The sequence below is a fragment of the Balaenoptera musculus genome, chromosome 8 (assembly GCF_009873245.2).
Source record: "Balaenoptera musculus isolate JJ_BM4_2016_0621 chromosome 8, mBalMus1.pri.v3, whole genome shotgun sequence".
NCBI classification, from domain to species: Eukaryota; Metazoa; Chordata; class Mammalia; order Artiodactyla; family Balaenopteridae; genus Balaenoptera; species Balaenoptera musculus.
The window spans coordinates 74,607,483-74,631,523 of NC_045792.1; positions in this window are offsets into that span (position 1 = coordinate 74,607,483).

The following is a 24,041-nucleotide window of genomic DNA, read 5'->3' on the forward strand; positions in this document are numbered from 1 at the left end:
AGCCAGCAATGAGATCTTCACTTGGGATGAGAATTGCCTCCCCTGGAGCTAGGTCAGCAAATGCAGTCTGTTTGTCAGAGCTAAGAGGTAAGGAATAAAGATGGATCATTGTATGTTTGTGTTCTTTTCCCCTGCTTTCACTCTGAGTGAGCAGAAGAATCAGGGGAGGCACAAAATGGTCAAGAATAAATCCGTCCTGTAATGACAGTCCAGATTGGGGTGGCCTGAGTCAGGGCTAGAAAGAATAGAAAAATAAATGAGAGAAAATTGGACTCTGAATCAGTAAGTTAAAGAACCAGCAGGATTACTCTAGAGGATCATGAGGCTTGGACTCAGAAGTCAGATCATCTAATTCCAACACCAGCACCCCACTTATTAGCTTTGTAACTATGGTCAAATTCCTAAACTCTCTGAGCTGCTCTCCACCGTTTGTTTTAGAGATCTTGGTTGATTTTTACAACTAACCATCTGGGCCACTTGCTTTTTCTCTTCCTGGGCCTTTAAATTCCCACTATTACGCTTTCAATTCACCAACAAAGAGTGAGCCCTCAAAACCTCAGGCCCCCACTTTGACCCCAATAAAAGCAGAACCCCAGGCCTGCACTTGCGTTCTCTCCATGTACAGGTGACCTCGCTGTGTGACCCCAGGTGTACTGGGTAATTTCCAAGATTCATAAATAATAAACCTTATCTCTTTCAAAGTTCCCTGATGGTTATTGCTGTGGGTGACTTTTAATCATAAAAGAATCACAAGGGCCAGTCTAGCTACAACACTAGTTATTGATAGGCTGAGACCTGTACAGAACACTACTACAAATAACAATATCCAGTACAACTACCACAATCCAAGAAACTATCATCTCTCTCCTGGATTATTAGAATAGGCTTTTTTCCCTTCTTCTCCTACCTTTTTAAAAATTAACTTAATGTTTTTATGTTTCCATTTTTTTCTCCTTTATTGGCTTATTAGTCCTACCTCTGTATTTTTTTTCAATCATTGCTCTAGGGTTTACAATACACATCTTTATTATGGTTTATCTTCATTTAATATTATAGCACTTCACATATAGTATAAGAACATTACAACAATAGACCTCCATTTTCTCCCTCATCTCCTTTGTGGTGTTATTATCATACATTTCACATCTACATAGTTATAAATTTCATTTGTTATTATTTTTGCTTTAAACAGTCAACTATTTTTAGAGAAATTAAAAATTAGAAAAATTGTATTTTACCATTTCCCACATATTTACCATTTGCTGTGCTCTTCATTCCTTTATGTAGATCCAAATTTCCATCTGCTAGTATTTTCCCTGGACTAAAGAACTACTTTTAAAATTTCTTGAGTGCAGATCTGCTGGTAAGGAATTCTCTCAGCTTTATTTGTCTGAAAAAAAAATCATTATATCTCTTATATTTTTCAAAGGTTATTTTGCAGATTATAGAATTCCAGGTTGACAGTTCTTTTCTTTCAGTTTATTAAAAATGTCATTCTATATTGTCTTCTGGTTGTGAATTTTACTTTCTTCCTCTGTATGTAATACATTATTTTTCTCAGGCTGCTCTTAAGATCTTCTTTTTATCATTGCTTTTCAGCAAGTTGATTATGGGGCGTATTAACGTAATTTTATTAACATATAGTCAGCTAAGAAATCGTTGGGCTTCTTGAATATGCATGTTTGTAGTTCTGATCATCATATTTGGGAATTTTTCAGGCATTATTTATTCAAATATTTTTTCTCTCCTCACCTCTTTTTTCATGTACTCCAAATAAATGTATGTGGTTAATCAGAAAAATAGAATGAAAAGAAAAATCTGATGCTGATTTTGAGACAGCTATGTGTTATTCAAATCTAGATATCAAGAATGAACTTAGAAATGTATACCTGGAGCCCAGCACAGGTCTAATGAGGAATCAGAAATTTGGACACAATATCCTTAGTTAGGTTCCAAGGAACATTAGTTATGCAAGATGTTCTTCCAAGACGGGTTCCACAAAAAATAAGTTTGAGTAAGGCCTAATACTGGATCTTCTTAGTGAGTCACAATATTTATCAGCATGCCAAATGCCATGAAAAGATCGATTGTTAAAAATCCATTGTCTTCCAAACTTAGTAGTACACATAATTTTTAAATCAGCAGTCCTCTTTGCATCCCTCAGAATACCATATTTGGGAGTCATCAGCTTTAGGTAAAAGGTAAAGCATGGACACGGGCAATATTCCCCAGGGAGACTATGACAAGTGACGTGGCAAGACAGATTTCCCTACATGTTTGTTCTGTTAAACTGAAAATGAATAAAGGGGGAAAGGCATGTTCAATTGGCATGCCCTAACTAAAGGAAGGTAAGGATAGCAATGTGGAAATACAGGAAAAAACTTCGTATAATGAAGAAAATTACTCTTGTAGGGGCACAGCTACCTAATCCATCTTTTTTGAAGTAGCTGGAAAGAGATACCAGAAAGCAGCTGCTGTAAATCAGGGAGACAGTATCTGAAAGTACTTAAGAGCTCAGATTGTCAGTGTGTGACGGTAAGCAGGTTTCTTAAACTCTTTAAGGCCCAATATACGCATCTGTAAAATAAGGATAAGAATAGTACCTAAATTATAGTGTTTCAGCCAGAAATAAATGAAACAATGACTGTAAAACAATTTGCATAGATTTTGTCCTATAGTGAATACTCATTAAATATAAGCTTCTATTTATTTTTTTTACAAAGAAGCATGGAAGACACAGAAGAAAGAAATGCATGGCTTTAGAGTGAAGACGTTTTTACTAGCAAAGAGAGGGATATATAATCACAAAATCAAAAAGAAAGATAAGAACAAGCAATGTGTCAAAATATAGAGACAGAAGTTTAAGTCCTGGAACTTTCCATGTTATTCTAGGGCTTATAGAGAAGTCACCTCACCTCTGTATTTCTCAGTTTCTTTTTCTAAAAGTTGGAATAAAAATACTCTCTTGGCTGGGTTGTTGAAAAGATTAAATGACATCACAAATGTGAAGTCTCTGTAAAGGCACACACATCATGTACGAAATATTAAATGAGGACATTTGTATTAGTCCAGGTTCTCCAGAAAAATGGAATCCTTAGGATATATAATAAATTACAGGAATTGACTCATGGTTATGGAGGCCAAGAAGTCCCATGATCTGCTGTCTTCAAGCTGAAGAACCAGGAAAACTGGTGGTGTAATTCAGTCCAAGTCTGAAGGTCTGAGAATCAGAATATCAGTCTAAGTCCTGGACTGAGTCCAAAGGCCCAGTGTCAGAGTGCAGGAGACAATGGATGTCTCGGCTCAAGCAGAGAGAAAAGATTGGCTCTTTCTCCACTTTTTGTGCTATTTAGGTCCTTAGTGGACTGGATGACTCTCATCTGCATTGGTGAGGATGATTCACCAATTCATCAGTACTCAATCTACTGATTCAAGTGCTAACCTTTTCTGGAGATACTTTCACAGACACATTCAGAAATGTTTTACAGCTATCCGGGCATTCTTTAGTCCAATCAAGTTAACATATAAAACTAACCATTACAATATTATTAATGAAAATAGTATAGCCATAAATAAAAAGAGCAGCAATATCTAGTCCAGATTCCATGAGAACTATTATCATCAATATTTATATCAAAGTGGAAAGTGATGCAGAAAGAGGTTCAGTGATTAAGCAAGAAATCCCAGAGATGCAGAGAAAGAGCCAGGATTAGAATTTCAGATTTTTTGGCCACATGTTCAGTTCTCCCAGTACAGACTTGGAACTGTTATAGCCCTTCCTAAGTCTGGATCAATGACACTTTATATTCTGGTCATGAGAAAATCCCTCTATGCTGCTGTTTTGATGCTTTGCTGCTGGCTGAAGAGTCCAAAGCTACACTGTACAAAAACCACATATCTCCCTCGAGGTCAATGATATTGACATTTTCTGCCTGATTTGGAGGTGCTTTGTCCACAAGCTACAGTAAATCTGATTTAGTCTCATTCTCCGTATCACTGATAATTCTGACTTTGGCAGGAGCATGTATCATGCCATAGAAACAAAGTGAAGAAGAGGAACTAGATTCTGAGATACAAGTGTGATATATGATGAAGGATTCTGCAGTTTGGCTTCTGTTTTGTTTTTGTTTTTTTTTTTAATCTAGAAGGAGGTTACTTCCAAAGAAACTTCGAAATAATTTTTTTTTGGGACACTGGATCAAATCCCACACAAACAAATTTTTATCACCACCTATTCTGGCTTACTAATAGCCTGTTCAACCAACTGTGCAAATTTAGTCACAAAAGCACCTTTGTACATGGTGACACAGGATGGAGGAAGTGTTAGGAGGGGAAAAATAACAAAATATATCTTAATGAGAAATTCCATAGAGTATCTCTAAAACCAAGGTAAAAACCTAGTTGAGAGATATGGAAATAGCCATTATCTTCTCTCGTAAGGTGCTTTGGGTATTATGAGTCTCCATTCATGATGCATGAACCAATCACGAATGTGTACTTAGCCCCCAAAATAAATTTAAAGAGAAACACAAAGAGAGCCTCAGCCTACCCCCTCTGCTAATTTGTAGTGGAGATCTGTTTTGTTGTTGTAGCCCTTCTCCGTTCTCTGCTTTTTCTATCAGGAATCAATGCTTCCACCTTCCATGTGGTCCTGGTGAAGCTGTCAATTACAGCTGTGAACATGTAATTAAGGCCAGCCAATCAGAGACTCTATCTCTCTAGTACTGTGATTGGATTAAGAATGGACACATGGCCTAAAGAAGTATAAGCCTTCCAGATAATAGATATTTGGAGACTGAGGGGGGTGGGGAAAAAAAAGAGTTCTTTTTTTGACTCACAAGCTATAAGGATATAAGCTTGGTTATCTCTCCTACCACAGAAAGTCTGAGAACTGAACCTACATGTAGAAGGAAGAAGAGCTAAACGATGGAGACAGAAGAGACAGACAACAACAAAGAAAACTTCAATAATACAATTTATGTCACTTAATTCTGATATGCAGAATCAAGTGGTTCCAAATATATAAAACAATATATTCTCCTTTTAGCTTCAGGAGTTTAAATTAGATTTCTGTGGCTTTTGGCTAAAATAGTGCTAATACAGTATATACTGTATACTGTAATACAGTAATATATTGAAGTCTTTCATGATCATAATCTCTAGGACCATGTTTTAGCAGTACAAAATAAATATAAACCAACTTGCTTGTGATACTCCTTTTGACTAGGGGACATGATTTATACAAAACAAAGACTATGAGATAGGGGCAATCTTTAAATATTGCTGATCTGAGTCACTCAAAAAAGTTTGTCTTTAAAAGAACACTGAGAGGGACTTCCCTGCTGGTCCAGTGTTTAAGACGCTGCACTCCCAATGCAGGGGGCCTGGGTTCAATCCCTGGTCCGGGAACTAAGATCCCACATATCGCAACTAAGCCCATGCGTAGCAACTACTGAGCCCATGCTCTCTAGAGCCTGCACGCCGCAACCAGAGAGCTCACACGCCACAACTAGAGAAGCCTGCATGCCACAACAAAGACCCAGAATAGCCAAAATAAATAAATAATAAATAAAAATAAATTTATAAAAAATAAAAAAATAAAAGAACACTGAGGAACAAAATTCAGGAGATGCACCATAGATGTAACAATGAATATTGACCCCACTCCCTGTTTAGGGGGTAACTATCCTTTCTCCACACCTAAAACTAGCTTTGATTAAAGTTGATAAAAGATTATTTCATCAACTACATTTTTCTACATAAGTGATGGAAATACCAAAATTATTTTGAAATATTAATCAATGTTTTTAACCAAGATGTTTCTCATTACCCAACCCCTTCTCCTAATTAGAGCAACTAGGCATCTGGTCTTACTATTCCAGGGATGGGATGACCCAGCAGAATGCTTAATTCAGTTTGCAGCTTTCAAACTGTAAAAACCTAAACAGAAAAAAGTCAGAAGGAAATGAAGAAAGCTGAGAAAGGGGGTGATATTCCTGAGAAGCTATTCCTAGAAACACTAAAGTAGAAATGGCTACAGGGTACATGCCTGTACAGCCCCTGGCCCCCCCCCCCATCCCCCAGTTTCCCATAGCTTCAGAGTAGACAGGGAGAGCAGTCAATGGTTTTCCATGCTCCCAGGAGGCACTCTGAGGCAGCAGAAAGAGCCAGACCTAGGGCAAAGGACAGCACAACAGCAATTTGTAGGAATCAATGGCTCAGGACTAGGCCAGATGACTGACATCACAGAAGATGTCTGCATGTACAGATGACAGTCAGGAGCCAGACATCAATGTGCCCTGCAACATGAGCTACGGAATTCAGCCACCAACCTGGGGGAGAGGGGCAAGGACCTTGAACTGATTGAGATTTTAGCTCCTATCATCAGGGGAATGAGCTCTTGAAATAGAATTATACTGAGTCACAGAAAAACAAAGGTTACAGTTCTGAAGCACTAGACAGAGAATCATACTTACTAGTGAAATGTTAAAAATAATTTTTCAGAATAAAATAATCAACAAAAATTTTAAGTCTTTTATTCAATATTTGCCTTTGAAATTATGGATCACTAAGTTCTGTGTTAAATTTTAAAAGTCACTTTTGTTGCAGACAGTACATAACTCTGAGCCGTGGCCTCCAAGACTCTGCATCTCTTGGACTTGTTTCTGGGGATATTTCCTCTTCCGGTTATCAAAGAATCTTCTACCCTAGGCCAGCATAGCATAACAATGAACTATTAACCCTAAGTAAGGCTAAGCTCAAGAAGGTGGCCCACTCAGCACCCCTGCTGTACAACTGTCAACTCCAAACCCATCCTTTCCTCTAATAGAGGGTCAACAGAACCCATCTGTATGTGAAGCAAAGCACTGAGAAGTAGGGGAAAGCAATTCCCCATACTCCATGTTAGAATTGTCTACTACAAAGAAACAACATCTTTATCTTATTCAGCTGTGATGACGCATTATCCTTTTCTTCATTTTAAGAAGGGAATAATAAGTGTTGAACACAAAATACACATCAGGAGTTATGCTAGATACTTTATGCGTGTTGTCTCATTTAATCCTCACAACAGCACTGTCTGGTCAGTTTTATTCCCATTTTCAAATGAGGCCAGTGAAGCTCAGAGAGGTTTAGTGACTCATCTTAGGTCATATAACTCATAAGGGGGAAATTTTGAATTGAAGTAAAATTAGCCTGGCTTTGAAGCCTGTGCACTTCAACTCCACCACACACCTCCCAACTCTGAACCACATTAAAGGGTTCAAATTTTGACTTGATGGCTTAGTGTTAACTGAAAATTCATGAATCACTGTGTGATGTTTGAGCAATGCTCATCCTTGCTATTCTTTGGCCAAGCATCCTCTGCTCCTTTATATTCATAAAGCTGGGTTTTCTCATCTTCTCATCTAAGCTAAAATGTTACTTCCTAAGAAAGACTGACCCTAATGACCTTATCGAAAGTGGAAGATTAGCCACACAGTCCCCAACACACATCAGCAGAGTTGTTCTCTGTATTTCTCACTTCCTGAGATGATCTCTTTCATCTATTTTCCATCTCCTCCAACAGAAAAACCCCCATGTGCCCTTTAGCAGGTTTCTGACTTCCATTCTGTGTCTCTATCCTGATATCACAGTAGCCAGAATGATACTTTTAAAATATGTCAATTATTACATTCTTCTACTCAAAGTTCTTAAAGTCCTCCTACCTCATTCAGAGTGACATACCAAGTCCTTACCCAGTTCAGTCTCCAACAGTCTCTCCCTCTACTCTCCCCAACTCTCTCTGCTCCAATCACCACTTCTTGAACAGGCCTCAGGGCTGTGCCCTCGCAACTCATCTGCCTGGAATAGTAGTTGCCTTGATATCCTCACTCCCCACTTTTTCACTTCTCTCAAGTCACAGCAAATCATTATACCTGGTTGCTTAAAATATTAAAGAGTAACAATAAATTTTCACTTTTATAAACAGTTACTTTACAGGCACCCTCACAAGGCTAATTGTTTGTTTCTACTGAACTTTAAGTATGCAAGTTTCTAAAGGAGGAAGTAAAAATTTGCTCATCTTGCTATTTCCAGAAAAAAAAAAATAGATTTAATCTACCCCCTACTGGCCAAAGATTTAAATGACCTCATTTGGCTTTTTTACCATTCTACTTTTCTTTCATTTCTATAAACGAGCATGTATATATTTCCTTCATTGGTTCATATATTTATTCATTCACTCTTTTATTCAATGTACAGTTTTGAATATCTACTAAGGAGTCAGTGGTAGAGATACAAAAATGAACAACACCCAGTTCTTGTCCTCAAAGACCTCACAAAATCAAGGGAGAGACACTCCTAGAAACTATTAGAAGGGACACCATGAAACGTGCCATCTGCTGTTTCCATGGGGGAGTTCTCCATTTAACTATTCCAGAAACTGAGAATTACAAAAGCAAAAAGAGCATTCTGGAATCTCATTTTTAGAGGGCTAGTGTAATAAGAGACATACTACAATGATGAAATTTAACGTTCATACAAAATAGTATGCTCCTTTTTATATTTGTAAGTATCTCAGTTATAGAGATTTGATTATGGCTCAATACTTTTCTAAATCCATTGTTTGGTGCCTGCCCAACCTGTCACATAGTTGATACCTTTGATGAAATCCAAGGGAAAGAGTAGGAGAAGGCAAGGCCAAATTTGGTACTTATTTATTTATGATACTATGTAGCTAAGTGGTATCTCTCTTCTGCTGGTTCCTGGTCCTGGCTTCCACCCACCGCAACAATTCCTCTTGAGTAGGAAGAATGAAGAGACAGTAGAAGAAAGAATAAAGTATGAAGCACAGGAATCACTGGAACATATTTTTCTTTCAGTTATAATTTATTTGTGACCAAAAACTTGCATGTTGGTGGAAGAGGACTACAAGCAAAGTGCATGTAGGAACTCAGTTTATTCCTGAGTGCACAGGGTTATGGATACATAGAGGAGGTGGCATTTGATTCTACTGGGGTAGAGAAGGTATTAATTGTAAAGAATTCTAGATTATGGAGGTTCTGAAATATGATTTCATTGCCTTGTTATAATTTGTGTGGCAATTTATATTAAGATACTTCCATATAAATAATAGTATATTATGTAGATCTGTGTTTGTGGGTGTGTGCACTGTGCATGTTTATGTGTGTGAATTAACTTTAATTTGCACCCTAGGGACAGCTACTTAGAATTTACAGTGCTGCAATCAAGAATCCACATTCCAAAGTGAATATGCCAGCATTTCAAACATTTATTCTAAATATATTCTAATAACACAGCTGTTAATTTACAAAAGGAATGTTGATTTTCCCCATTGGTAAAAATAAGTGGTGTTCAAGACCTCTTGTTAACTAGAAATATTTTATAAGCTCCAGGGCCTTTTCCTGAACCACATATCAAAATCTGCCAAGTGCTCAACACCTTCAAAGCATCACTTTAGCTCTAGAACTTATTTGGGACCTGGGTCCCCCTGGTCTAACAAATGCTCCTATCACCTTATCCAATAAGAAGGTGGCTAACCTAGAGTCCATTTTAGAAAGAACCGTTCAAACATGGTACATTTGGAGTGTTTGCAGTCATAGAATGGGGTGTCACATTACAGAAACAACAGTTCGTGCCTGCTCAGTAGTAAAGTGATATAAGAATTTGGTAGGAGACCCTGTAACATCTCATTAACAGTGAGGTGTGAGCAAGGGAACTATACAAAGTCTATTGCCTCTCACCTCAGAGGCTTCTGCTGCATACCACCCTACCGACTTAATCAGTTTACATAATAGGCCTTCACCAGGGACCACTGTCTTTCTTTAATCTACTTTGAATCATAAGTCTGGGGCGTGGAGCTACAACAAACAAGCCCTCCTCATTTTCAAAATGTTTCATAGTTTTGGAAATCATTTTAAACCCACATAGAGGAATAAATGATTCACAATGCCCCAATCACCTGAGGCAATTCTGAGGGGTCATCTTCCTTGAACAGAGTCTGGGGTACAATGGAAGTAACACAATCTAGATTAGACATATCTCAATTATCATACAAGAAAACCTATTGTAAATGCCTCATGATTGGTGCTGTAAGAAATGAGTGTACAAAAAAATAACCCTTTAAAACATCTGTTAGAATAAGCACAAACCAATCCTCAGTTATTTAAATAGGTAATCTCAAAGAAGTACATTTTTGGTTAAAAGTTTCTGTAGAAGGAACATTATCTATTTGTTCTCCCAGTTTCCTAGACTGTATTAGTGGAGTTTAATAGGAAAAAATAAATAAATAGAATGGTATTTTGAAGCATCTTAAATCTTCATAAAGTTTATCTGCTTCCAAAATGATGTAAGTAGAGGAGCTAAGGGCAAGCAACAGGAGAATGTGATTGCTCCCTTAAGGTAATTGGTATGTGATTATTCCTTAGTAGGAAATTGTGTGCTGCATAATTTTCTTATTGTTCATTGCTGCCACTTCATTATAATCTGAAAAGATTTGAACAAATCCAAAAATAAACAACAAATTCCCTAAAATGCTAAATTTTCCTAATGGCACTAAACATCTTTAGATGTTTTGATAATCAGCAAAAAAAATTTTGAGGTTTGAAGGTAGGGGTTATATTAAAAATCATCTTTATTGTAGAATTTCAGTTAAACTGAATGTGCACACAGTACAGACATCCTAAATAAAAGCACACTGCACACACAAAGAGTACAGATGGTATAGTCAGTATAGAATGGCAAATAGAAGAATTCCATTCTAGGAACTGAATTGTCAATGTTTGTCTAAAATGCTCAAATCAAATACATAATCTCTAAATCTTTACTGTGAAGCAGAGTATCAGCCAGGGTTCTCCAGAGAAATAGAAGAAACAAGAGATATATATTTATATGATGATATTTGTTATAGGAATTCTCTTATGCAATTACGGAGGCGAAGAAGTCCCATAATCTGCCATCTGCAACCTGGAGAAACCAGGAAAGCCAGTGGTGCAATTTAATGTGAGTCTGAAGGTCTGAGATCCAGCAGCACTGATGTCTGAGGACAGGAGAAGATGAATGTCTCATCTCAAGCAAATTCACCCTGCTTCTGCTTTTTTGTTCTAATCAGGCCCTCAATGAATTGGATGATGCCCACTAAAAATTGATGAGGATAATCTTCTTTACTCAGTCTACTTATTCAAATGCTAATCTCTTCTGGAAACACTCTCACAGACAAACCCAGAAATGATATTTTACCAGCCATCTGGGCATCCTTTAGCCTAGTCAAGCTGACATATAAAATTAACCATCACAAGCAGTGTAAAGCATAGAATTGAGGCAATTCTCTAGATAATTTAAATTTGAAAGAGACACACACACATTTTACCTTAAAATAATCAGAGGTATAGGTTTAAATATTTTGAATAGATGAAACTAATTCTCTCATTCACAGGTAATCAGCCTAGAGTGGAGTTTTGCTATTATTCTGGTACAGTGACTCATGTAGACATTCAAAACAGCCATGCCTCCTTAATTCTATTATTTTCCAGATCTGGAACAATTGCTTTCAATCTTAAAAATTCGACTTGGGTAGTTTTAGGGTGTTAAGACTTTTTCCTCTGTCCTTGTTAACTTTGTTTCTAAACAAATTGAATTTTGTGATTAAAGGTGAACAATGAGAAGAACTTACTGGTCCTTTTTGTTGTCTTTTGGTTGTTGTTATTGTTGTTGTAGACAGGAATAGAACCATACTGGGAGTAGATTTAGTGTTTTATGTTGGCTTTCAAATAGATATTGGTAAATAACAGTGCACTGAATATCAAGTGTAGTAACTGCACAGCATCTCCCAACCCACGTACTCTCCACCTGACGCAGGAGAAAGATGGGCCCCCAGGGCAAACGGTTTGAGCTCATTCCTTGTGGACTCTGAGACGGGAATAACAGGACAGTTGAGAGAGGAGGCTGGACACTGTCCAGCTAGAAGAGAAGAGACCACGTATTCCTCATTCTTGAAGTCAGGAGATCTCCCCGACTACACATGTGCAGAAAAGCTCCTTGGAGGTCAAAAGGGGAGTGATGCCAACTAATGCTCACTTACCCATAGGCCTCTTCGGTAGAATCCATCTTGGCTAAGAGATTCGCATGCACGTGGGAAAATCCCGAGCTATACCAAATACGGACTTTGAACCAGGCAAATCAAAATGATTGGCCAAAGGAAACCAGGAGGAAACGCCCCATTAAAGTGATTCAAACTGCCACGAGGGCACGACTCTCTCTCTGAGCCTGCCCATGTGTCTATCCACATGTACTGTACTCTTTTATCTCCTAATAAATACTTTTCTTGTTTCACTACTTTCCGTCTTTGTAGGAATTCTTTTTCTGCAAAGCCATACGGCCAGGGCCTTGTCAGTGACCAGTGGTCTAGTGGCTAGGATTCGGTGCTGTCACCGCTGTGACCCAACTTCAATCACTGGCCAGGAACCGAAACCCTGCTTGAAGCCGCTGCAGGCTGAGGCCACCGGAAATCTCACCCATTTCAAGGAAAAGCAACCCCTCATTCTTTGAATTGTGCCAGCAGAACTACCATGCTTCTGTATTGCTTGACTTCTGCTTCAACTTCTTGTTCCACATGCTGAGCCAATCAGAGCCCTTACCTGGGATTTACAGGATTCAGAGATAGTGTAGCTGCTGGTGGCATAAGCTTAAAAATACAAAACTCAAAAGCTGTCACTGGCCATACCAATTGCCAATCAGGAGAAATCCATCTACAGTAGGAAAAATTAAGTTAACCCAGCAGCAAGTAGGGAAAAAAAAAAAAAAAAGGAGAGCAAATCCTGGTAGTAATTGAGACTCAGCTCTATTCCTTCTGTTTCCCCAGTTTTGTGTTAAACTATTCCTTTGATTCTTTGATCCAATAAATTTCTACTTTAGCCCAACAGTGATTTGGGCTTACTAATTTGCAACTAAGCTAACATTAATTGACATATAATATCTGATTATCTTATTAATACCAGCATAAACCAATCAAAGATAACACATTTATTACGACATGGAAAGAAATCTCCTAAATCACATTTTAATCTACTCTAAAGCTGACATATAAACAAGATGAATCTTGTTATATACACCCCCATCCCCAAAATAAAATTGTCTGTTTAACACTCCACATCTGATTGTGTTAACTTGAAGCCCAAATATACAATTAGAATTTTCAAAATGCTGTAAATTTGGATTTAATTCCATATTAGTTTAAATTTGTATAGGTTTAAAAATTTTAATACCAAGCTTGTTTCCACCTCAGGGCATTTTCACAAGCTGTTTCCTCTCTCTGGAATACTCTTGTCCAGATACTTTCATGGCTCATTCTACCTCATTAAGTCATAATAAAATAACACTGTTTTTGAGAGACTTTTTCATATCAACTACACAAAGTAGACTATTCCAACCTCTAGTTACTTTCTATTATGTTATCCTGTTTTGTTTTCATTATAGCTCTTTCTGAAATTCTTATCTGTTTCTTGTTTTTTCACCTCTACTTTGTTTAGACTATAGACTTCATATAAAAAAACATATCTGCCTTATTTATGAAGCACCTAGAACAGTGCCTGGCACTGTAGGCATTCAATAAATATCTGCTGAATGAAAGGAAGGAAGGAAAGAAGGAAAGATGGAAAATCAGAATGCAAACTTAATTGATGAGGTTTTTTTTTTATTAAATAAAAAAGATTTCAATGTTAGGAATGCACAATAGGAGTATTACCCAGGACTATCAACTGGCTACCAGCAAAGCTTCTGAGGGACAGCACCTCTTGGGACACGACATTTTCAGAGTATGGATTTCCATCTTAAAATTCCAGAAGCTGCATATTCTTATTTATCCAAGTATGATTCAATTTTCAGTGGTAGCCGAACACTCAGTTAATCACACAAGACATTTTAGCAACCAAAATGCCACTGTGTTGCTTTGTAATAGATGAACATAATGTTTGTATTCCATCCCAGGGTCCCATCCTTCCCCCTTTCCATACTTAACCTTACTTCCTACCAGTATAATGGTATCAAGTAAGCCAACTGAATAATCAAACCATTTTTTGATAAATACAAAATTCAAAGGAGAGAAGTAAACTGGTTTTAGGAAGCTACTGAAACCTCAGCAAATGCAATATATCAAACTTAACTATAACTGAATAGTTAGGAGATATGCTAGCTTGATCCAATATACTGTATTCTTTTCCTGCACAATATTGAATATACATTTTTAAACTCTTTTCTCTATGTAAGGCATTTCTCTTACATTTATATATTTTTCCCTTTATAAGTATTCATTTTATATCCCTGTTCACCACAGGATCTATCTTTCAGAGTTGAATTAACTTAGCTAACTCCCATGGTACAAAGCACCCCATGATTTTAGCCTACACAGACTAATTTTAATATTCACCTTTTAAAAAGCCTAATGAAGTCCTTATGATCTTAGATACTGTGGGGAGAAAGAAATTTTCCTCTACCCTTTTAGGTTCTTCTGCCTAGTCTAAGGATTAAATTGACATGAGACACATTAACAAGAGAAAATCAAACAAAGTTTAATAACATGTATACATGGGAAAGACCCAGGAGAACTGAGTAACTTTCCAAAATGGCTGAAACCCTCACTTTAAATAGCATCTTCAGCTAAAGACAAAAGAGGATGGTAAGCATAGGGGTTTGTGACTTCACAAGGGAGGAAGGCAATTCACATGAAGAAGGAAAAGCAAATGTTTGGTAAATAAATGTTTGCTGGGGCACACAGAGACAGTGGGACACAGAGAAGAATTTTTAACAAAGAGACTGCTAGGTTCCTTTGTCTACCACACTAGTTCATACTAGAGTTATCTATGGTGATAGCTCTATTTCTGGAACAGACCCCCTAAATTCTTCAGGCAGTTAGGGGCAAGGTCAAAGATTCTTCCCAAGTCTTTTGGGACTTGATTGTTTTCAGCTTGAAATAATCCACATGCAAAAGAGACATTTTGGAGTAGGAAATTTTGTTTCCCTACAGTATACATATTTTTCCTTGACTTACAATGGGGATACATCCCAATAAACCCATCGTAAGTTGAAAATACTTTGAATACACCTAACCTACCAAACATCATAGCTTGGCCTAGCCTACCTTAAACATGCTCAGAATAGTTATTGCATTAGCCTATAGTTGGGCAAAATCATCAAACACAAAGCTTATTTTCTAATACAGTTTTTAATATCCCTTATAACTGATTGAATGCTGTACTGAAAGTGAAAAATAAAATGGTTATATGGGTACAGAATGGTTTTAAGTGTATTGTTTGCTTACCCTGTTGATTGCATGGCTGACTGAGACCTGTGGCCTGGTGCTGCTGCCCAGGATCACAAGAGGGTATTGTACTGTATATCACTAGCCTAGGAAAAGATTACAATTCAAAATTCCAAGTATGGTTTCTATCTCTTTCACACTATGACAAAGCTAAAAAATCCTAAACTGAACCATTGAAAGTCAAAAACTGTTTGTAAATGGGACATGAGCAAATAATACAACTACAAAGGCTCTTCTCCCCAGCTGATATCTGTCTCCTCTGAGATAACTTCACCTCTCTCCTGTATTGCTCTTGTTTCCTTAGTACTATTCAACCCAATAGAATAAAACAAATGTCATTAAGTGAGAAATAAAAGTAATATTGGGCAACTTTTCCCTAATGAAATGTAGTTTATAGAATACTAAGCAGTTGTCAGAAACAATGAATTAGAGTTACATTCAGAAACACAGAGAGATCTTTAAACCACAGGATTGATTTAAAGAAATAAAAAGCATATTATTCATGTAAATTAAAACACATGCATACATAAAATATTGTATGTATGCTTATGTGTGGACCTACATAACAATATTGCATGGATTTTCAGTGAGACATACATATCCGAAGGCATATATACAAAACATTAGAGTAGATGTGGAGATGGATGGGGGATGGGAGTAAGGAGTGGAAGTGTGGATCAAGTACGAAGGTAAAAACAAGGTAAAAACAAGGTAAAACATGAAAGGATGGATGTTAATTACCTGTCACAAACTGTACAGTATGCTTGACTCATCTCAGTACATCTTAGATCCCAAAACACCTAAAATATTTTAATAAGTTAGATGTATATAAGCTGATATGGAGTGATGTCTGAGTTATAAACTAAAAGAGGTAGTTGAAGAGAAGTTTGATCCCATTTGTGTAAAATAAATACTTGCATATGCACACATACCTATGCTCCCATATGTTCAGAAAATTTCTGAGGAGATTGATTAGAGATGGCAGAGTAGAAGGACGAGCTCTCACTCCCTCTTACAAGAACATCAGAATCACAACTAACTGCTGAACAATCATCAACAGGAAGACACTGGAACTCACCAAAAAGATACCCCATATCCAAAGACAAAGGAGAAGCCACAGTGAGATGGTAGGAGGGGCGCAATCACAATAAAATCAAATCCCATAACTGCTGGGTGGGTGACTCACAAACTGGAGAACACTTATACCACAGAAGTCCACCCACTGGAGTGAAAGTTCTGAGCCCCACGTCAGGCTTCCCAATCTGGGGGTCTGGCAACAGGAGGAGGAATTCCTAGAGAATCAGACTTTGAAGGCTAGTGGGATTTGATTGCAGGACTTCGACAGGACTGGGGGAAACAGAGACTCCACTCTTGGAGGGCACACACAAAGTAGTGTGCACATTGGGACCCAGAGGAAGGAGCAGTGACCCCACAGGAGACTGAAAGAGACCTACCTGCTAGTGTTGGAGGGTCCCCTGCAGAGACGGGGTGGCTGTGTGTCACTGTGAGGACAAGGACACTGGCAGCACAAGTTCTGAGAAATACTCCTTGGCGTGAGTCCTCCCAGAGTCTGCCATTAGCCCCACCAAAGAGCCCGGGTAGACTCCAGTGTTAGGTCGCCTCAGGCCAAATAACCAACAGGGAGGGAACCCAGCCCCACCCATCAGCAGACAAGTGGAATAAAGTTTTACTGAGCTCTGCCCACCAAAGCAACAGCCAGCTGTACCCATCACCAGTCCCTCCCATCAGGAAACGTGCACAAGCCTCTTAGATAGCCTCATCAACCAGAGGGCAGACAGAAGAAGCAAGAAGAACTACAGTCCTGCAGCCTGTGGAACAAAAACCACATTCACAGAAATACAGGCAAGATGAAAAGGCAGAGGGTTATGTACCAGATGAAGGAACAAGATAAAACCCCAGAAAAACAACTAAATGAAGTGGAGATAGGCAACCTTCCAGAAAAAGAATTCAGAATAATGATAGTGAAGATGATCCAGGACCTCGGAAAAATAATGGAGGCAAAGATCGAGAAGATGCAAGAAATGTTTAACAAAGATCTAGAAGAATTAAAGAACAAACAGAGATGAACAACAAAATAATTGCAATGAAAAATACACTAGAATGAATCAATAGCAGAATAACTGAGGCAGAAGAACAGACAAGTGACCTGGAAGACAGAATGGTGGAATTCACTGCTGTGGAACAGAATAAAGAATGAAAAGAAATGAAGACAGCCTAAGAGACCTCTGGGACAACATTAAACACAACAACATTCACATTATAGGGGTCCCAGAAGGAGAAGAGAGAGAGAAAGGACCCAAGAAAATATTTGAAGAGATTATAGTCAAAAATTTCCCTAACATAGGAAAGGAAACAGCCACCCAAATCCAGGAAGCAGAGAGAGTTCCATACAGGATAAACCCAAAGAGAAACATGCCGAGACACATAGTAATCAAATTGGCAAAAAATAAACACAAAGAAAAATTATTGAAAGCAGCAAGAGAAAAACGACAAATAACATACAAAGGAACTCCCATAAGGTTAACAGCTGATTTCTCAGCAGAAACTCTACAAGCCAGAAAGGAGTGGCATGATATACCTAAAGTGATGAAAGGGAAGAATCTACAACCAAGATTACTCTACCTAGCAAGGATCTCATTCAGATTCGATGGAGAAATCCAAAGCTTTACAGACAAGCAAAAGCTAAGAGAATTAAGCACCACCAAACCAGTTCTACAACAAATGCTAAAGGAACATCTCTAAGTGGGAAACACAAGAGAAGAAAAAGACCTACCAAAACAAACCCAAAACAATTAAGAAAATGGTCATAGGAACATACATATCGATAATTACCTTAAACGTGATGGATTAAATGCTCCAACCAAAAGACACAGGCTTGCTGAATGAATAAAAAACAAGACCCATATATATGCTGTCTACAAGAGACCCACTTCAGACCTAGGGACACATACAGACTGAAAGTGAGGGGATGGAAGAAGATATTCCATGCAAATGGAAATCAAAAGAAAGCTGGAGTAGCTATACTCATATCAGACAAAATAGACTTTAAAATAAAGAATGTTACAAGAGACAAGGAAGGACACTACATAATGATCAAGGGATCAATCCAAGAAGAAGAAATAACAATTATAAATATATATGCACCCAACATAGGAGCACCTCAATACATAAGGCAACTGCTAACAGCTCTAAAAGAGGATTTCAACAGTAACACAATAATAGTGGGGGACTTTAACACCTCACACAAATGGACAGAGCATCCAAACAGAAAATTAATATGGAAACACAAGCTTTAAATGACACAATAGACCAGACAGATTTAAGTGATATTTATAGGACATTCAATCCAAAAACCGCAGATTACACTTTCTTCTCAAGTGCGCATGGAACATTCTCCAGGATAGATTACATCTTAGGTCACAAATCAAGCCTCAGTAAATTTAAGAAAATTGAAATTATATCAAGCATCTTTTCTGACCACAACGCTATGAGATTAGAAATCAATTATAGGGGGAAAAAACGTAAAAAGCACAACCACATGGAGGCTAAACAATACGTTACTAAATAACCAAGAGATCACTGAAGAAATCAAAGAGGAAATCAAAAAATACCTAGAGACAAATGACAATGAAAACACGACGATCCAAAACCTATGGGAGGCAGCAAAGGCAGTTCTAAGAGGGAAGTTTACAGCTATACAAGCCTACCTCAAGAAACAAGAAAAATCTCAAATAAACAATCTAACGTTACACCTCAAGGAACTAGAGAAAGAAGAACAAAAAAACCCCCGCAGTTAGCAGAAGGAAATAAATCATAAAGATCAGAGCAGAAATAAATGAAATAGAAACAAAGAAAACAATAGCAAAGATCAATAAAACTAAAAGCTGGTTCTTTGAGAAGATAAACAAAATTGATAAACCATTAGCCAAACTCATCAAGAAAAAGAGGGGTAGGACTCAAATCCTCTTTAGAGGATTTTAATTTTAATCCTCTAAACTTAGAAATGAAAGAGAAATCACAACTGACACTGCAGAAAAACAAAGGATTACAAGAGATTACTACAAGCAACTCTATGCCAATAAAATGGACAACCTGGAAGAAATGGACAGATTCTTAGAAACGCACAACCTGCCGAGACTGAACCAGGAAGAAATAGAAAATACGAACAGACCAATCACAAGCACTGAAATTGAAACTGTGATTAAAAATCTTCCAACAAACAAAAGTCCAGGACCAGATGGCTTCACAGGTGAATTCTATCAAACATTTAGAGAAGAGCTAACACCCCTCCTTCTCAAACTCTTCCAAAAAATTGCAGACGAAGGAAAACTCCCAAACTCATTCTGTGAGGCCACCATCACCCTGATAGCAAAACCAGACAAAGATACTACAAAAAAGAAAAGTACAGACCAATCAATATCAGTGATGAATATAGATGCAAAAATCCTCAACAAAATACTACCAAACAGAATCCAACAACACATTAAAAGGATCAAACACCATGATCAAGTGGGATTTATCCCAGGGATGCAAGCATTTTCCAATATACACAAATCAAACAATGTGATACACCATATTAACAAATTGAAGAAAAAAACCCATATGATCATCTCAATAGATGCAGAAAAACCTTTTGACAAAATTCAACACCCACTTATGATAAAAACTTTCCAGAAAGTGGGCATAGAGGGAACCTACCTCAACATAATAAAGGCCATATATGACAAACCCACAGCAAACATCATTCTCAATGGTGAAAAACTGAAAGCATTTCCTCTAAGATCAGGAACAGACAAGGATGTCCACTCTCACCACTATTATTCAACATAGTTCTGGAAGTCCTAGCCACGGCAATCAGAGAAGAAAAAGAAATAAAAGGAATACAAATTGGAAAAGAAGAAGTAAAACTGTCACTGTTTGCAGATGACATGATACTATACATAGAGAATCCTAAAGATGCCAACAGAAAACTACTAGAACTAATCCATGAATATGGTGAAGTTGCAGAATACAAAACTAATGCACAGAAATCTCTTGCATTCCGATACACTAATGGTGAAAAATCTGAAAGAGAAATTAAGGAAACACTCCCATTTACCATTGCAACAAAATGAATAAAATACCTAGGAATCAACCTACCTAGGGAGACAAAAGACCTGTATGCAGAAAACTATAAGACACTGTCGAAAGAAATTAAAGATGATACCAACAGATGGAGAGATATTCCATGTTCTTGGATTGGAAGAATCAATATTGTGAAAATGACTATAATACCCAAGACAATCTACAGATTCAGTGCAATCCTTATCAAAATACCAATGGCATTTTTTACAGAACTAGAACAAAAACTCTTAAAATTTGTATGGAGACACAAAAGACCCCAAATAGCCAAAGAGCTCTTGAGGGAAAAAAACTGAGCTAGAGGAATCAGACTCCCTGACTTCAGACTATACTACAAAGCTACAGTAATTAAGACAGTATGGTACTGGCACAAAAACAGAAATATAGATCAATGGAATGGGATAGAAAGCCCAGAGATAAAACACGCACATATGGTCACCTTATATTTGATGAAGGAGGCAAGAATATACAGTGGAGAAAAGACAGCCTCTTCAATGAGTGGTGCTGTGAAAACTGGACAGCTACATGTAAAAGAATGAAATTAAAACACTCCCTAACACCATACACACACAAAAAAAAAACTCAAAATGGATTAGAGACCTAAATGTAAGACCAGACACTATAAAACTCTTAGAGGAAAACATAGGAAGAACACTCTTTGACATAAGTCACAGCAAGATCTTTTTTGATGCACCTCCTAGAGTAATGGAAATAAAAACAAAAATAAACAAATGGGACCTAATGAAACTTAAAAGCTTTTACAAAGCAAACTACAAACAAGACGAAAAGACAACCCTCAGAATGGGAAAAAATATTTGCTAATGAATCAACGGACAAAGGATTAACCTCCAAAATATATAAACAGCTCATGCAGCTCAATATTAAAAAAACAAACAACCCAATCAGAAAATGGGCAGAAGACCTAAATAGACATTTCTCCAAAGAGGACATACAGATGGCTAAGAAGCACATGAAAAGCTGCTCAACATTACTAATTATTAGAGAAATGCAAATCAAAACTACAATGAGGTATCATCTCACACCAGTTAGAATGGCCATCATCAGAAAATCTACAAACAACAAATGCTGGAGAAGGTGTGGAGAAAAGGGAACCCTCTTGCACTGCTGGTAGGAATGTAAATTGATACAGCCACAATGAAGAACAGTATGAAGGTTCCTTTAAAAACTAAAAGTAGAATTACCATATGACCCAGCAATCCCACTACTGGGCATATACCCAGAGAAAACCATAATTCAAAAAGACACATGCACCCGAATGTTCGTTGCTGTGCTAATTTACAATCGCCAGGTCATGGAAGCAACCTAAATGCCCATCAACAGACGAATGGATAAAGAAGATGTGGTACATATATACAATGGAATATTACTCAGCCATAAAAAGGAACGAAATTGGGTCATTTGTAGAGAAGTGGATGAATCTAGAGACTGTCATACAGAGTGAAGTAAGTCAGAAAGAGAAAAACAAATATTGTATATTAACCCATATATGTGGAACCTAGAAAAATGGTACAGATGAACTGGTTTGCAGGGCAGAAATAGAGACACAGATGTAGAGAACAAAAGTATGGACACCAAGGGGGGGAAAGCAGCGGGGGGTGGAGGTGGTGGTGCGATGAATTGGGAGATTGGGATTGACATGTATACACTGATGTGTATAAAATGGATGACTAATAAGAACCTGCTGTATAAAAAGTAAATAAAATTAAATTTTAAAAAAAGAAAATTTCCGACAATATGCACAAAAACCTTAAAATTTATGTCTGGAGAATAGATCTGGGAGGCAAAAGTTCAATTTTATGCATATATAATCTTTTGACTATTTTTTATCTAGAAGGAGTTAATAAAGGTATGAATTTTTAAAAAATAACTACAGAGATTTGAAGATCTAGATAATTCAGAAGATACAGACAGAGAACTGTGCTTCACTTAAAACTCTGGACACTTTGGAAACAATTCCATAAACATTTATTTCAGATTCAGTAGAATGTGTGGGAAGTAGGGATAATAATATATGCAAGTTGAGGAAGTTTATATGGATGAGGTATTAATTTAAAAGTTAAACATATTTGTGCCCATGAGGAAACTAAAGGAAGTAAAAAGATAACGAGAAAACTGTTTTTTCCCCACAGGGTTAGGGGTCAGGTGGGCTAAGCTGACAAATACTTGTAACAGTATATGTGACCTCAGAATCTTATTCTTCCTGGCAATCCTCCTCTCCCAAGCACATTAAGAAATAGCTCAGCAAACACCGAACACCATGTCATATAAGTAAGCATATTATTTATATAGAGTAAAGGTAGGACTGGAGTACCCATGGAACTTCAAAAAGGGCGATCCCAAGGAGATGGGAAGTTTGGCAGGACTGCTGAGCATGTACATTACCCATGTCCAAAAGCACAGCTCATGTTGAGCCTGTGTGTGTGCTCAGACATTTTTTAAGTGTCTTGATACCCACTGTTAATGCAAGAATACATATAAAACGCTAAAACAGTGCCTGGCATACAAAAAGTGATCAATAAATTCAATTGCTGTGCTCAGTATATATTCAGTGCCTACTACTTAACAGGAATTGTTTGAGGTTCTGTAGAAATATCAATGAACAAAATAAACAAAAATCTAGAATTTCATCAAGGTTACATTCTATTGGGGAAACAGGCCATAAATAAGAAAAATATATAGCATATCAGATGGTGATAAGTGTATGGAGAATGACTTATAAACAGATAAGGCAACAGAAAATGTACGGTCAAGGCGGGGGTTTCAATCTAGACAGAATGAGATGGTGACATTGGACTAAACACCTAAAGAAGGTGGGGGAGAGTCATGCAGACAGGTGCTTGGAGGGTTCCTACTCATTTAGCATACATCTTCGAACATTTGCTAATCCATGGCACTATGCCAAGTCCTGTGTGCAAAATAATAAAAGTAGCAACTATTGAGCATTTATTATAAGCTGAGCAATGCACTAAGCACATTACTTGCAATATCTTACTTAATCTTCATAAAGGTGATTTTATGAAGGAAGTAGGACTTGGAGAAGTTAAGTGTTTAACACAAAGTCACTCAGTTACGCAGAAACAACACAAGGATTTCACCTGAGGGCTTAGACACCAAGCCTGTTATCTGAACCTCATGTTTATTTATTGAGCATCAGACAATTTTATGCTTCCACGGAATCTTGTATTTTTCCTTGATAGCACTTAACATTGTATTTAAGATATTCGTCATATAATTACTTCTTCAATGTTTGGGGGGATTTTTTTTCACACTAGATTACACACAGTAGGAGGGCAGGGACCAACTGAGCTTCTCTTGTTCACCACTGAATTTGTAGCACCTAACATCATGTCAAAGTATGTAGGAGGTGCTCAATTCATGTTTTATGAATTAATCAGTATAACTTATCTAACCATCACAATTTCTTCGTAATATTAGACTGGTTGCAATGCGAACATGTTACCTTTCCCAGCTTTCAAAGAAATATTTAATAAAGAAAATTTAAAGGCACTAAATGGCCTTGACATTCTGAGAAACATGATTGAAGTAGGGTTTTTGGAAGATTATT